This window comes from Anastrepha obliqua, chromosome 3, assembly GCF_027943255.1.
Source record: "Anastrepha obliqua isolate idAnaObli1 chromosome 3, idAnaObli1_1.0, whole genome shotgun sequence".
NCBI classification, from domain to species: domain Eukaryota; kingdom Metazoa; phylum Arthropoda; class Insecta; order Diptera; family Tephritidae; genus Anastrepha; species Anastrepha obliqua.
The window spans coordinates 91,845,317-91,858,776 of NC_072894.1; the positions used below are offsets into that span (position 1 = coordinate 91,845,317).

Sequence of the window (13,460 nt, forward strand, 5' to 3'; positions counted from 1 at the left end):
AGAAACTCGATGACACAGGCTAAATTCTGGCACATAATGATGAACAGATGATTTTGTAGCTTCCATAGCCTTAGCTCTAACGTAACACCCTACGCAATCTCGTTGATAGTTAGGAATTCAAACAAGTAAATTGAGTGCAAAATTGTTCAATGGTTTTGCGAATAGTCGTCTTAGTTGTCATAATTTGTAAACACCTGTCGGATGTAAGTCTAAGCATTATGAAATTTCACAAAACATTGAATTAAAGGCTACATTACTTTTCAAACTAACTACCATAATTATTGAAAAATAATATTAAAAAACACAATTTTTTTGTGTTTGTGCCTTTATTCTAGTGGCTACTTTGTTTCGGTTGCTTTTGTATACAAAAATTCACTGTTGCATAACAACTCCGCACATTTGCGTTGATACATAATTACATACAAACCTACGTTTCAACTTTATAAACGCCACAGCATCGATATGAATGCATACTTCCGCTTCGGCTTCTGCTATGTTGCATGTTCGCTTTCAATCTAGCCACTGTCCAGTAGCCAGCTCCAGCCTGCCCACAAAATGTATTGTATTCTAGCTGCACTTTGTTGCTGCATATCAGCCGCATCTGGCAGAGATGCCGCGCTGATAACTAAGTGGAATACTCCTATTGCATGTTGCATGCCTCATGAGTTAATGCTGCATGCACATGCAGTGGCTCCACAGCTTTCCTTCTCTTACTAACGGCTTTTTTGACTTGCATTATGGTCACATTACATTGATCGGTTACCGAGGCACCCACTTGAAATCTTTTGTGTTTTTTTTTTTTGGCTTGCGTTGGTGTTTCCGCATTCTGGCTTACGCCAACCTTTACTAACCACAACATTTGTGCTGTGTGTGGAGTTCTAGGCACTTGGTGGATAGACATTTCATAATTTGCCATACTACTACAATTGATTGCTGTCCAAAAAAGGTAGATACTGCAAAAAACATCATGAAAAATCATTTCAGTGGAAAGTAGTGCAAAATAGAAAATTTGAAAGGCAAATCGCAGGTACTCTGTAGCTACTCAATCTCTTTTACGCTTTATGTTTAGCTATTGGCATTTGAGAAATAATCTTGATTGCGTAAATGGACTAGCCAACCGCAGCGAAAGCGAAGAAGTGTGTGCCATAATTTAGAATTCTTTGCAATCGGTTTTACAGCTGTTGCCAAATAATTGGATTTGGGTGAAGTAGCTGTTACTCCAGGGGTGGTATGTCATTATTAACAGAAACTCTTAGAATTACATTACATGCGCTTGATCTTTATCGAAATGAAAGCATATACCAAAAAACGTATTAATATAATATTTTATCGAAAATAAGTTTTTTTTATTTTATATTTATTTTTATATTGCTAAAATGCTTCCTCCTTCCCCTGCTTCTTTCCATGTACTGTCGCCTTACTTGCGAAATTTTCCTTCCCTATCTTACCGCTAATTAATAAAATAGGTCTAAATTCAACTATCAATTCACTCTACACATCTGCGTATCGAGCAGGACCAGCATATCCATGTCTTTTTGTCAATATGCTTTTCCATTGCAAAGCAGCACGATTTATTCTTCCCATTAATCTATACGCAGTCATGAGATATGTCATTAGTCATTCAATCATTCGTTAGATAAACCGAATGGGTTGGTATAAAGGATCACAATTCAGAGAGTCTTGAGTTCGAGCTGCAACATATAAATATATATGTAGTGTATGGAGATGTAAATTTGAGACCTAAAGGCGCCAACCTTCGATTTCAATTGCTACCGTGCACGAAAACTGGTGAAGAGAGTATAAACATATCGTGTTACTTAGGCCTGGAGAAGCAGACGGATTGCAGTTAGCCTATAGGCAACTCAGTTAAACACCCGATTGCTATTACAAAGCACAAGTAAATACATACAGACCTTAATGATAGGTTAAATTCACGGGCTCTTATACAGGGTGGCTGATGAAAGCCGCTACCAAAAAAAAAAATTGAATAACTTTTTTTCTTTTTAAGTTATCTGTTCCATTTTTGTTTTAATTTGCAGATTGATCTTTAAAATTTATTAAAATGGATAACTGGGACACGCAAACAAGAATTTGGATAGTCCGCCGCTATCACGCACTGGAGTCCGTAGTTTTGGTACAGAGAGAGTACAGGCGGATGTTTGGCGGCGATCCCCCGAGCAGATGGACCATAATGAGACTGGTGAATAATTTTGCTGAGCAAGGAACAGTCGCAAGAAGGCCTTATCATCGAAACCCACCAGTTCGGACGGAGGAAACGATCGCTGCTGTAGCTGCAGCTATACAAAGCAATCCAAGGGTTTCAACAAGAAGCTTATCTGCTCAACTTGGTGTCAGCCGACAGTCTTTGCAAACAATAATGCACAAAGATTTAGACTTATTTCCCTACAAAATTCAAATGGTTAACAAACTGAATGCAGCAGACTTACCGATTCGCTTGGAATTTTGCCAGAAGATCCTGCAAATGGTGGAAGAAGACCAAAACATGTTAAACTGCCTTTTCATGTCTGATGAGGCCCATTTCGATTTAAACGGCAATGTCAACAAACAAAATTGTCGAATATGGAGTACTTCTAACCCACAGATACTCCACGAGACGGAATTGCATCCTCTTCGCGTGACAGTGTGGTGTGCGGTTTCTTCACGCTGTATTGTCGGGCCTTATTTTTTTGAAGAAAATGGTCACACCGTTACGGTTACTGGAGACCGTTACTTGAAAATGCTGAAAGAATTTTTCTATCCAGAACTACGCCGAAAGAGAATTCCTTTGAACTCTGTGTGGTTTCAACAAGATGGGGCAGCGTCTCACATAGCCCAGACTGTTATGACAGAGTTGCGACGAAAATTTCCCAATAAACTGATTTCAAGAAACTCCGAATTTCGTTGGCCCCCCAGGTCGCCTGACCTTACTGCACCTGACTTTTTCTTGTGCGGTTTATGTAAACAAGAAGTTTATAAAACAAAGCCAACAAATTTGGATGAACTAAAACAATCCATTCGGGCAACAATTGCGGCTATTCCTGTCGCAACTCTCAAAGCAGCAATGAACAACTTTTTACTAAGATGCCACACTTGTGTCAACGAGCATGGGGGGCATTTAAATTCAATTATTTTTAAAACTAGTTAAGCTACATTTAATAAAATTTAATGACCTTCAACTTGAAAAAAAAATAAATGAATTCCATACACTAAAAAAAAAGTTATTTGAGTTTCTTAATGTAGCAAAATTCATCAGCCACCCTGTCAAAAATGGTATTGTTTACGCCCGTTTTTCCTGCTTGTGTCTATGACACATATATAATATATCAATGAGTTAATTGATGTTGAAGACACGGTCAGAACTAGTCGAGAATATCTCAATTGTGGAATTTTGCTGCTGTGAACAGATCGCATCTAAAGGAGCTGAAATAAGTTTAACAACTTTTAAGTAAGCATAAGGACTTTTTTATAAAACCTCTGAGACTTTTAAAGAGTAAACCCACCTCAAGATAATTCAAGATTTATTTGTTCCGTTTAAATTAGAGTTTACGGTCTAAAACCTATAGCTACCTTGTTTTATATTGATACTTTTTTTGTAGTTTTGCACCTCGGATCAGCTGGTAAAACTGTAAACGCGTTGTTCGGGAATCTATTATTTAAATTTGATTAACAGATTACCTGCATGAATTTAGGCCTCTTACTGTCGCCAAGCGTTACCAAGTGGCGAATATATGAAGCAACTGCTGTAAATAAAACAAATCTTGGCAGTGCTAGAATAGAGATGTGTAAAATTACATTTGGTTGTACGCTAGCGGCGAATCTTGCTAGATGAATTTGTTGTTGGTTTCACATGCAAATTGTTCGCCAAGTGAGCTGAGCGGAGAAGTGACGAATAGAAGAGGCCTTTTATCTGAAATTTGTAAAGTAGTTTCGCAACTATTTTCTTTGGAAGTACATACCAATTTTACTATTAAATGTAAGCTTAATTTTTAATATTACAACCCCAATATTTCCTTTCAAAAGGAGAAACGCTATAGTGTAGGAGAAATCCGAATAGTTTCAAATAGACGACATTTAATCATAGCTGATATTCATACTTCAATGTATTAAACAAATCCTCTCAAAAGAACTCCAAATATGTTTTCCATACTTCCCAATAAATAATCAATTTCTTCTGCTAGACTTGCGTTACCGTTTATCCTTCTCACACTTTATTTTGTATTACTACTTATAAGATTTTTAGAAAAGAGGCTATTTAAGCTTTAAACTGACTAATATGAGACTTCTGAAATATTTATCAGAGTGCGACTTGGAAGTAAATCTTGCTGGGTTTTCCTAAGAATTCACAGGTAAATCACTTTAATCAAGTATAAAAAAATTATTGGTTTTTAATACGTCATTATAGTTAAGGTATCCATTACCACAATCTACCCATTTATTCAAGCCGCACCTTTCTTAACATAGACACCAACTCCAACTGTCATTTTCATTTTAAGTGTTAAAATGAAATCTCTATTAACGACCAATAATTCTCATCTTTGCAGATTATTAATTCAATTTCGAACCGAACGGAATAGCACATCATAAAGGCAGGCAATAACATAAAGTATTAAGCAATACAAAGTTTTAAATCTACCGTTGTACCGTTGTGCATACACATACGTACATTACCTATAAATACATTTACCAAAGGTAACTAGAGAAGTTTTCAAAAGGCAAAATACGGCAGTTGTGGCAAGTTCGTTAAAAACATTTGCATAATTATGGCACACGGCTCAATTAAATAGAGCATTAAAAGCAACAACAACAAAATTCATTTACGTATTTATTTGTCTACGTATAAAAACAAAGAAGTGAGTAAAGCTGCCAACGTAATCGACAAAGTCAGCAAGACACTAAAAATATCTACGTGGAAAGACGAATAGGCGACTCAATTGCAAAGTGTACCACGAAAAGGATGAATTGACTGAGTGCTACAGGCAGCTGGGGAATGACATAGAAACAGGTAAGTTGGCTGACGCACGTTGAAGGCCTTTCCGCTCAAGCGAGCAAGACGCTACGAATCACCTAGATTTGAATAGGCAACCGAACTGAGCATATGGAAGAAAGGGTGTAATGGGTGAACGGATGCAGAAAAGTGTGCGCCATTGTGCTGGCGGTTAGAGAGTGTAATTATTCCCATTGGGCTCGAGAATATTTAAAATCATAAACTTTTTCACAAAGTCACTAAGTCACCACACAGATAGAGCGAATTATGCAGGAAATTGCAGGTTATGAAGAGTTACAGGCAAACCATTAAGTAGGATGTGCAATGGAAGAATAAGAAGCGGAGGTTATTTCAGAAGGAGATGTTGTGGCAAGTTGAAGCTGTTTTATTACTTAAAATATCCGCAAGCTGGTGGAATTAAATGAATTTATGTCAGTGAGATCTCAGTGGGTTTATTGGATACTAATTTAAACATGCAATTGATATGATTAAATATTCTAGACAAAAATAAAAATGTAGCTGGTTATTTCTCTAGAAAGACGCTATAATTCAACTGAATGGGTAGATTTTAACTCTTCAACTTAAATCCTCATACTTGGTTGTTCAATAAATTTTGTTGTTCGATAAGAAAAACACATTTTTATGATTTCAAATACATTTTATTACCCAGTACTCGTATATTCTCCCTTCACATCAATACACTTGTTCCAATAAGATTCCAATTTATTAATTCCACCCCTAAAGTGAGAATCTGGAAGGGTTCAAAATATGTTTCCACAGCTGTTACGGTCTCATCATTTGATGAAATACACTTTCCACTTATACATTTTTTTAGATCTAGAAATATATGCAAGGTCCTATGAGCCAAATTTGCTGTGGATGTTCCAACAATTCGTATTTTAATGCATGGATTGTAGCCATTGTCAAAATGCTCTTGCGACGCAGTGCATTGTCCTGATGAAAAATAATTTTTTTCTTTTGCAAGCTGGGTTTTTTTTCAGCTGTTCTAAAAGGTTGCAATAATATCCAGAACTTCTTGCTTTACCAGTTTTTAAGTTCATCCACAAACAAAATTCCTCTCGCATCCCAAAAAACTGTTGCTAACACAACTTTGTCGATTTCTGGCCGAAGTCATTTTGGAACCGAACCCATACTTCAGTCAAAACATTGCTTACAGTACCCAATGAGATGCCTAGGGCTTTAATTAAATCTCTTTCAGTCACTCGATGATTTTCAAATACGAATTCCTGTATTTTTTCTACGATTTCTGGTGTTGTTGCTGTTTTTGGACATCCTTGATCGTCTTCAAAGCTTGTACAACCACATTTAAATTCAGCAACCTATCTTCTACTGCACTAATTGATGGCGAAAAGTCTTTTACATTTTGAACATTCGTTCATAAATTTCCTTTGCTTTTAAACTTCCCAAAAAAAATTCAATTAGTGCACAATATTTGATTTTTTCCATTGTAGAAAATACTGGAATCGTTGATGGTTTATTCACATAGACTTTACTTTTCGAAAAACCTCAGTCTGGTCTGCCAGTCCTTTTTCTCTCCTCGACAAAACCAGTTTCTTGAAATTTGTTCACCAACATTTGAATTGTCGAAACATTCGAACGATTATTTCCACCAAACAAATTACGAATTTAGCGGTACGTTGTCCTCAAAAATCGATCATTTCATAATAAGTTCCAATAAACTTAACGCTTTGTCCTATCGTGTAAAATTGTACATCTGTCTACTTCACAAATGCCAAAGAAGACATAAAAAAGGTATAGTCAAGGGATTATTCACTACCGGCATCTCTATGAAAAGTGATTGGGCCAAGCTTCTTCTCTAAATTAAGGAGTGCGTCAACTAGCGGACATTACAAAAAGTTTGTACAAAAAGATATTGTATAAACCTATAGAATTGTCGTTCACTGCTTGTCGAGGGTTGATTACTGTTAGAAACGAGAACTGCAAATAAGCTTAATTATAACAAATAAGATAACAGATAATATGAAGTAGGAATTTTTCAGGGAATTAAGTTATGAACAACAATTTATTATAGGCATTTGTCATAGCCTTTATGCTACACTTTTGCACAATTAATGAAGAATAGGCCAGCAAATTATCATGCATGCCCGCAGACGCTCCAGGATGCAAACATAGTCATTTTCCGCCAAGAATACATTCAAAACAGCTGATGCCACAAATATTGAAAAAACTATCGATATTTCCTCTACTCACGATTTGGACATCCCCACTTTGGCCACTCTCCGCCTTTTTCTACCCACTGCTGACTTTAGTGACGGATCGTACACTAATACCCATATCTCATCTGGGAGCATTTGGCCAGATTTCTCAAAAACTTTGATTACAACTCGATGCTCATAATGTGTGTCATTCGCTGTTATGAGGTCGAAAATTGCTTTCGAAAATCACGCTTAAAGCGAAAGCAAAACTTGGCAACGAAATAAAAGAAGATTCCTCTTCCCAGAAATACTCGTATATTTACAAACGACGTAATGTTGCCAGTTTCCGTGTTAGAACCAAATTCCCGGAACTTAACTGCATCTTATTTCAAGTGTTTACGATGGCTAAAGTATGTACAATTGAGGGCAAACAAGCACTAACCCACTCCAAACACAAATTTACTAGAGCAAAGCCACGGTTTATTTTGCGATTTGACAGACATATCATTTAAATAATCCACATGCACAATAAAACATTTTGTGGAGCGTATAATATCCTTTCGCTTGCATTTACACCTCAGTCATATATGTAGCATGATAAGCTCCAGTTCTCTTTATGTTAATCTCAACTCGCGCAAATGTTCACATGTATAAGTACATATGTACATACATAATATACATACGCATAAAGCATGTTATTCCAGTTCTGAGAGCAATATCACTTTTTTGCCCAGAAATTTCAGTGTTGTAATAGCTTCACATGCTATCATTGAATTGATGCGAAGCATTTTACGTATTTACAGTACTAACATACGCATGGCATACGAAAGTTAAGAGTCTTACTAGCACATATCACTATTCGTTATTTTTCATATAGCACTGGGCGTATGAGTAACTTTATGAAATGTTAATTTTAACCTATTCGCACAATACGATGTTACATTCGAAAGATGTTTTTATGAGCCTACGCATTTCAAAGGAAAGGGCAAACACACACACACAAACGATGTGTGCTCATGAACATACATTGCAATTTCCATCTGCATGTTAAGAGAAGCCAAAGTCTGCACATGGACTTGCTCGTGTAAATGCACAAAAGTTTATTATTGTACGTATACTTGTACATATATGTATATACCTCGCCACGAAGGGCGCGACTATTTCCCGGTTGATCATGAAATATAAAATAAAAAATCTAATAGCAGTTGCCCTCAACAGCCAATGGGCTGTATTTCTGCCATAAAAAACATAGCCATAAACATTATTTCGCGTTCGGAGGCGGCATAGAACCATAAGTTTCTCCCTTTCTGGAACAATATCAAGCCATTTACTATAAATTGGAGAAAAAACTCGTCCAAACACCCAAAACAAAATGTATGCTGCAATTGTATACACATATATACATATACACCGCACTGGGTTGGTGCGCGACTACCATTCGGAACTCAGAGAGAACGTAGGTTCGAATCTCGGTGAAACACCAAAATTAAGAAAAAGTTTTTTCTAATAGCGATCGCCCTTCCGCAGGCAATGGTAAACCTCCGAGGGTATTTCTGCCAGGAGAAAGCTCCTCATAAAAAATATCTGCCGTTCAGAGTCGGCTTGAAACTGTAGGTCCCGCTATTTGTGGAACAAAGTCAAGACGCACGCCACAAAATAGGAGAAGGAGCTCGGCCAAACAGCCAATTATGTATATGTATATACATATATACACCCATAGGTTAGGCTAGGTTCGGCAGCCGCATCGCACATAGGGACAGCAATGCGACTTAGATAATCACGGTCACTGGGTATATCCGTATAGGAGTCTAAGATGGTCAAAGCGTAACAGGCCGCTGCGTTTTTTCAGAGTAGATCCAGGGGTGGCAAGTATACTGTATTGAAAATGCTGTTGCTGTTGAAATTTTTAGAGTATGCAAAGCTAATAGTGCAAATTCAAATGAAAATAAGGTACTCGTATATTTCACATTAAAGCAAACGCTTGAATTTATGCCTATTGGCATCAAAAGTAATTACACAGCATTAAAAATTGCTAGTTATGGTTTCTTTATGATAAAGCGTGCTTGCTGTCGGATTTATTAGTGAAAATCGTTCTGAAAATTAAGGAGCACATAAAAAAGCCAATTGAGTTCAGACAAGTTGTGTAGTGGACAGATGAGTCCTCATTTCAGTTGCAGGGAGCATTTGGAAGAAAATTCATGCATTTGGGACAAAACCTACGTAGTAAGGCAGTGCAGCCTGTTAACAGATTCGAAACTGAAAATGCAAAAAAAACAGCCACAACTTTCTTAGCTGTAACGATCCCTAATATTGGCGATCAAAAAGTAGCAAAAGATGCCTTCCATTTCTAACTACATATAATCAGAAATAAATCATTAGAAATATATAGTAGACACGGGGGCGCTTCGATGAGGGATACAAGTATATTGATTTATAAATCAGATTGTAAAGAAAACACGGAGCAGTTTTTATTTTCAATGCAAAACTTGCAGTGTTAACAATACTGATGATTTGAAGCAGAAAAAAGAGACTAAATTTAATGAAAGCTGTCGCTCTAAGGCCAATTAAAGGCACAATGACGCGGATACAATTCCAACAATCCAAATAGGAGCAAAAGGTTTAGCAGTAGCACGACTAAGTCCCTTTCATCGCGTACAGCGGAACTCAATAGGCGTGTTTGAGAGAGTGTGAACAACCAAGATTTGATGAAAGTTGTTTTTTTATTTGAGAAGCCTTTTCGTGCTAGTACATCCCCTTCCAATGGGTTACAGTTTCAAAATGCCATTACTGTTTTCGTGGTGTTTTTCCGAATGGGTATTGCATTTCTCACACGTACTTGCTCGCAATTTCGCATTGTACGCCACGGTGGATATAAATAATGCAGCGTAAGGTATAAAACGAGCTTATTACGTGCTTTTTCTTATCCACACACACACAAACGCACACACGCATAATGGACTTCCAACCGAAACGAAATATTTAGCTGGAGCAATAACTTGGGCGTATGCGGGTAATTGCTTACAACAACGAGAAATACACACTTAAAAGCCCCACGCACGTGTGATGCCCCCAGGTGGTGCATAAATTCCATGTAAACATGAATACCATACAAAATATCCAAATACACGGCTAAAGCTCAAAAGTTGGTTGGCGCACAATTGTTATAGCTTTGGGATAGGCCGGCACTAAGGAAAGTATTTTAAAGAAAAGGGAGGAATAAGACCATAAAAATGCAATAAAAAACGATTGCAGAGGATGTGAAAAGGCCAATGTCTATGGCGAAGTGTATAGTGAGAAAATGTTGTGGAAAATCCAAAAATTCCAAAAGAGTTTACCTTTTCAAAAAAAAAAAATGAAAACAAAAATAATAAACTGCGAGTGATTTGTACTCAAGCTGACTTGCAACAATATACTTTCTATATGAAGAAGTAAGAGTTCAACCGGGCAGAACATTTGTGAATAAGCGGTGAATGTTGCCTGTATAAGAAAATTTTTATGTGTGTAAATATGTTTATACTTATATTTGCTTTGATTACAGAAAATTAAGGAATTTTAGCCGCTCCTTTGAGACGACTGCGAACATACGTATATGTTCGCCGAGCCTATGCCATTTTACTTTGTCTACTCTTACACGCAAAGTTGTAATGAAAATTGATAAAAATAAATAAGTCGGGACTTCGTACTGAGCATGACAAAAACAGCCATTCCAAATAAATAATTCAGAACATATGTGTGTATTAGACCAGGTCGGTTCACATACCAGAAACAAAATTCAGAGGAAAGAGGAAAAGGAGGTACAAGAGTGAATATAGTTACCGGTGCATGGCGCGTTAAGCTAACTCACTCTCAGAAAAATAGAGTATGAGCAGTTGAGGAAGTGGGAGATATGCTAAATATCCGTTGTGTCGCACGTGTTGCATTTTTTCACAACACTCGCTACAGGTTTTAATTGAACATTAATAAGGATTTGGCAATTACATATAGGTAGTGCGTATTTTTTGTTATCGGCTGTGCAAAAAATAATTAACGCTAGGTAACCAATATTAAATTTATCAATATTTTAGCTAAAAAAATTTTTTTTGTTATACTAAAATAACTTTGGGATCAAAGACCTCAATTCGTTGAGATTTTAAACTTGGATTGCGGTTTTATTGATCAGAGCTAAAACGTATTGATCAAAACTCTCGAAGGCTTTCAGCAGCGAAGTAAACATTTTCAAAATAAAGTTAAGCTTAATTTGTCAAATATAACTTTTTTATTTTTTTTTTTAATTCTGATAATGTAATCTAAACTTAAGGGGTTAGGTATAGTGAGAGGCCAAATAATACATAATACATCCTTTTTCGACTTGACTTTAACAAAGTTTAAAAAAAAATTAATAATTGTAAAAGTTATCGCTGTTTGTGTGGAGCCCGTTTCTCCAGAAGTCCCTTGCGGTGATCATCACAAGTCCATGGAGATTCATCTAAAATCAATCGGACAAGAAAAATTATTGTAGTTTAAAATAATCTTGTGCCTCATCGTTTAAAAAAATCGACATTTTTGAAAACAAAAAATCCTTCGATCACGCACGAATTTTTTATGTTTTTCAAAAGCAGTATAAATTTTATTGATATCTACCAAGCGGTTTTTAAAGTTTTTCGTCACAGTGTCATCTATTATTGGGCCATATAAAAGTTTTTCAGGCGTCTTAGCAGTTTCCAAAATATTTATTTGCTGGTGCCTACGTAGCGTTCTACTTTCTCGAGTGTTATCGTTAGCGCGCTTATTTGCCACTTTCATACATTTTTTCAGCTAGCTACTTGCTCTCGAGCTCTCCGGAGTGCCCGAGCGCCCTTTGTTAATTGTTGAATAACTCGAAAAGTATTTGTCGGATTCTCTTCAAATTTTCACACAATATTTTTAAGATATTATACTTTAAGAAAATATAAAAATAGAATCCAATTTTTGAAAACTCTGACTACGCCTAACTCTTTAAATCTCTTGCAAAATATATTTTAAAAAAATATACCGGCAGTGCAAAATTAAAGAAGGTTGTCGTTTTGTAAGCAGCTATTCAAAGAGTCTTAGTGAGAACAATGGCCTTGCTTGTAAGTTGATTTTTGTGGTTTTCTTCTTGCATTAGCAGAGATAAAACTTCGTTGATGAAAACCAAGCTAAGGCAAGCGCAATAAAATGAGGCATTCAGTCAGTTCAGTTAATTTGGCGAACCTAAAGACCAGCTTTTCATTGAGATAATGTAATTAAGTCCCTAATTTGTGCGTAATTTGTTAATATATAAATATATATATAAATAATAATAAAATATATACATTATAAGTAGATACGCTAAGATTTCGTAGCTGAAAATACATTGTTTCCATGCCGAAATATGTCAACATCTTTTTATTCATTTGTGCGGTGAGAGAATTCAAATTCAGTTACATGTACACACTTGTTCATCCATATTTCGGAGTATTCGTGACCTTCACCGTAGGAGGTTTTGCTCAAATTAATTCTTGTTCGAAAAGTAATCAGATGAGCAAAGATGACGACAATTAACGTCCACGCATTAATATCTTCTTTTGCTTAAGTGTAGCCAGTTTTCAATAAAAAGCATCATAACTAGCACCTTATTGAATATTTAACCAAATTGAATTTGCATATCGCTTTCGGGCTATACACTTATGGCTAAATGATTGGTGTTTATTGAAAAATATATGTCACGCCTACCCATTTCCCACAGCTACCTTGTGTTAATATTCAACAACATATTTATGCCATTTTATATTTAAACAAATATTAACAGGCGTATTTGTTGGATTTCGACTCATTTGCCATAAAAGTACTTTTATGTCTTCTAAATGTCATTTCTGTTGAACATAAAAAATTTAGAATTTTATTACACAGTATCGTGCAGAATAGCAACATTCAACTGGACGGTTGACAAATATAGCAAATACGGACATGTACAAGAATAAAATGAGCATTTGTATAAGTTATACATAATTTTAAGCTAAATTAACTTTTTACCCATAAATGCTCACATATCAACATGAGTTTTACCGCAGAACGTAAATAAAAACGTCGCTTTGAGACAAGCCTTTAAATTTTTATTGCCCTTGTGGGTTTCACTACCACTCATTTTTCCCCCCTGATGCCAACCCATTGTATTTTTTAAAAATTCTATTCCCTGAAAAAGTTGCTTACTTAAATTATTGGTGTCATAATTTTCGCAATTATTTCTATGTACTTCATAATTTCTTCTTTTCAGTGTTTTTTGTTTTCAGTTTAACTGTATTTTTTCCGTTTTTTCACGC

At 36.0% G+C, this 13,460-nt stretch overlaps 1 protein-coding gene across 2 annotated transcripts in view; it reads left to right on the top strand.

Moving 5' to 3' along the window:
* LOC129241699 (trichohyalin) overlaps window positions 1-13,460 on the top strand; it is a 121,540-nt gene that overhangs the window by 13,781 nt on the left and 94,299 nt on the right. For both annotated transcript variants that reach the window (XM_054878169.1, XM_054878170.1), the window contains exon 2: window positions 4,542-5,002. The gene's annotated coding sequence lies outside the window, so the exon portion shown is untranslated. The remainder of the gene's footprint in view (window positions 1-4,541; window positions 5,003-13,460) is intronic.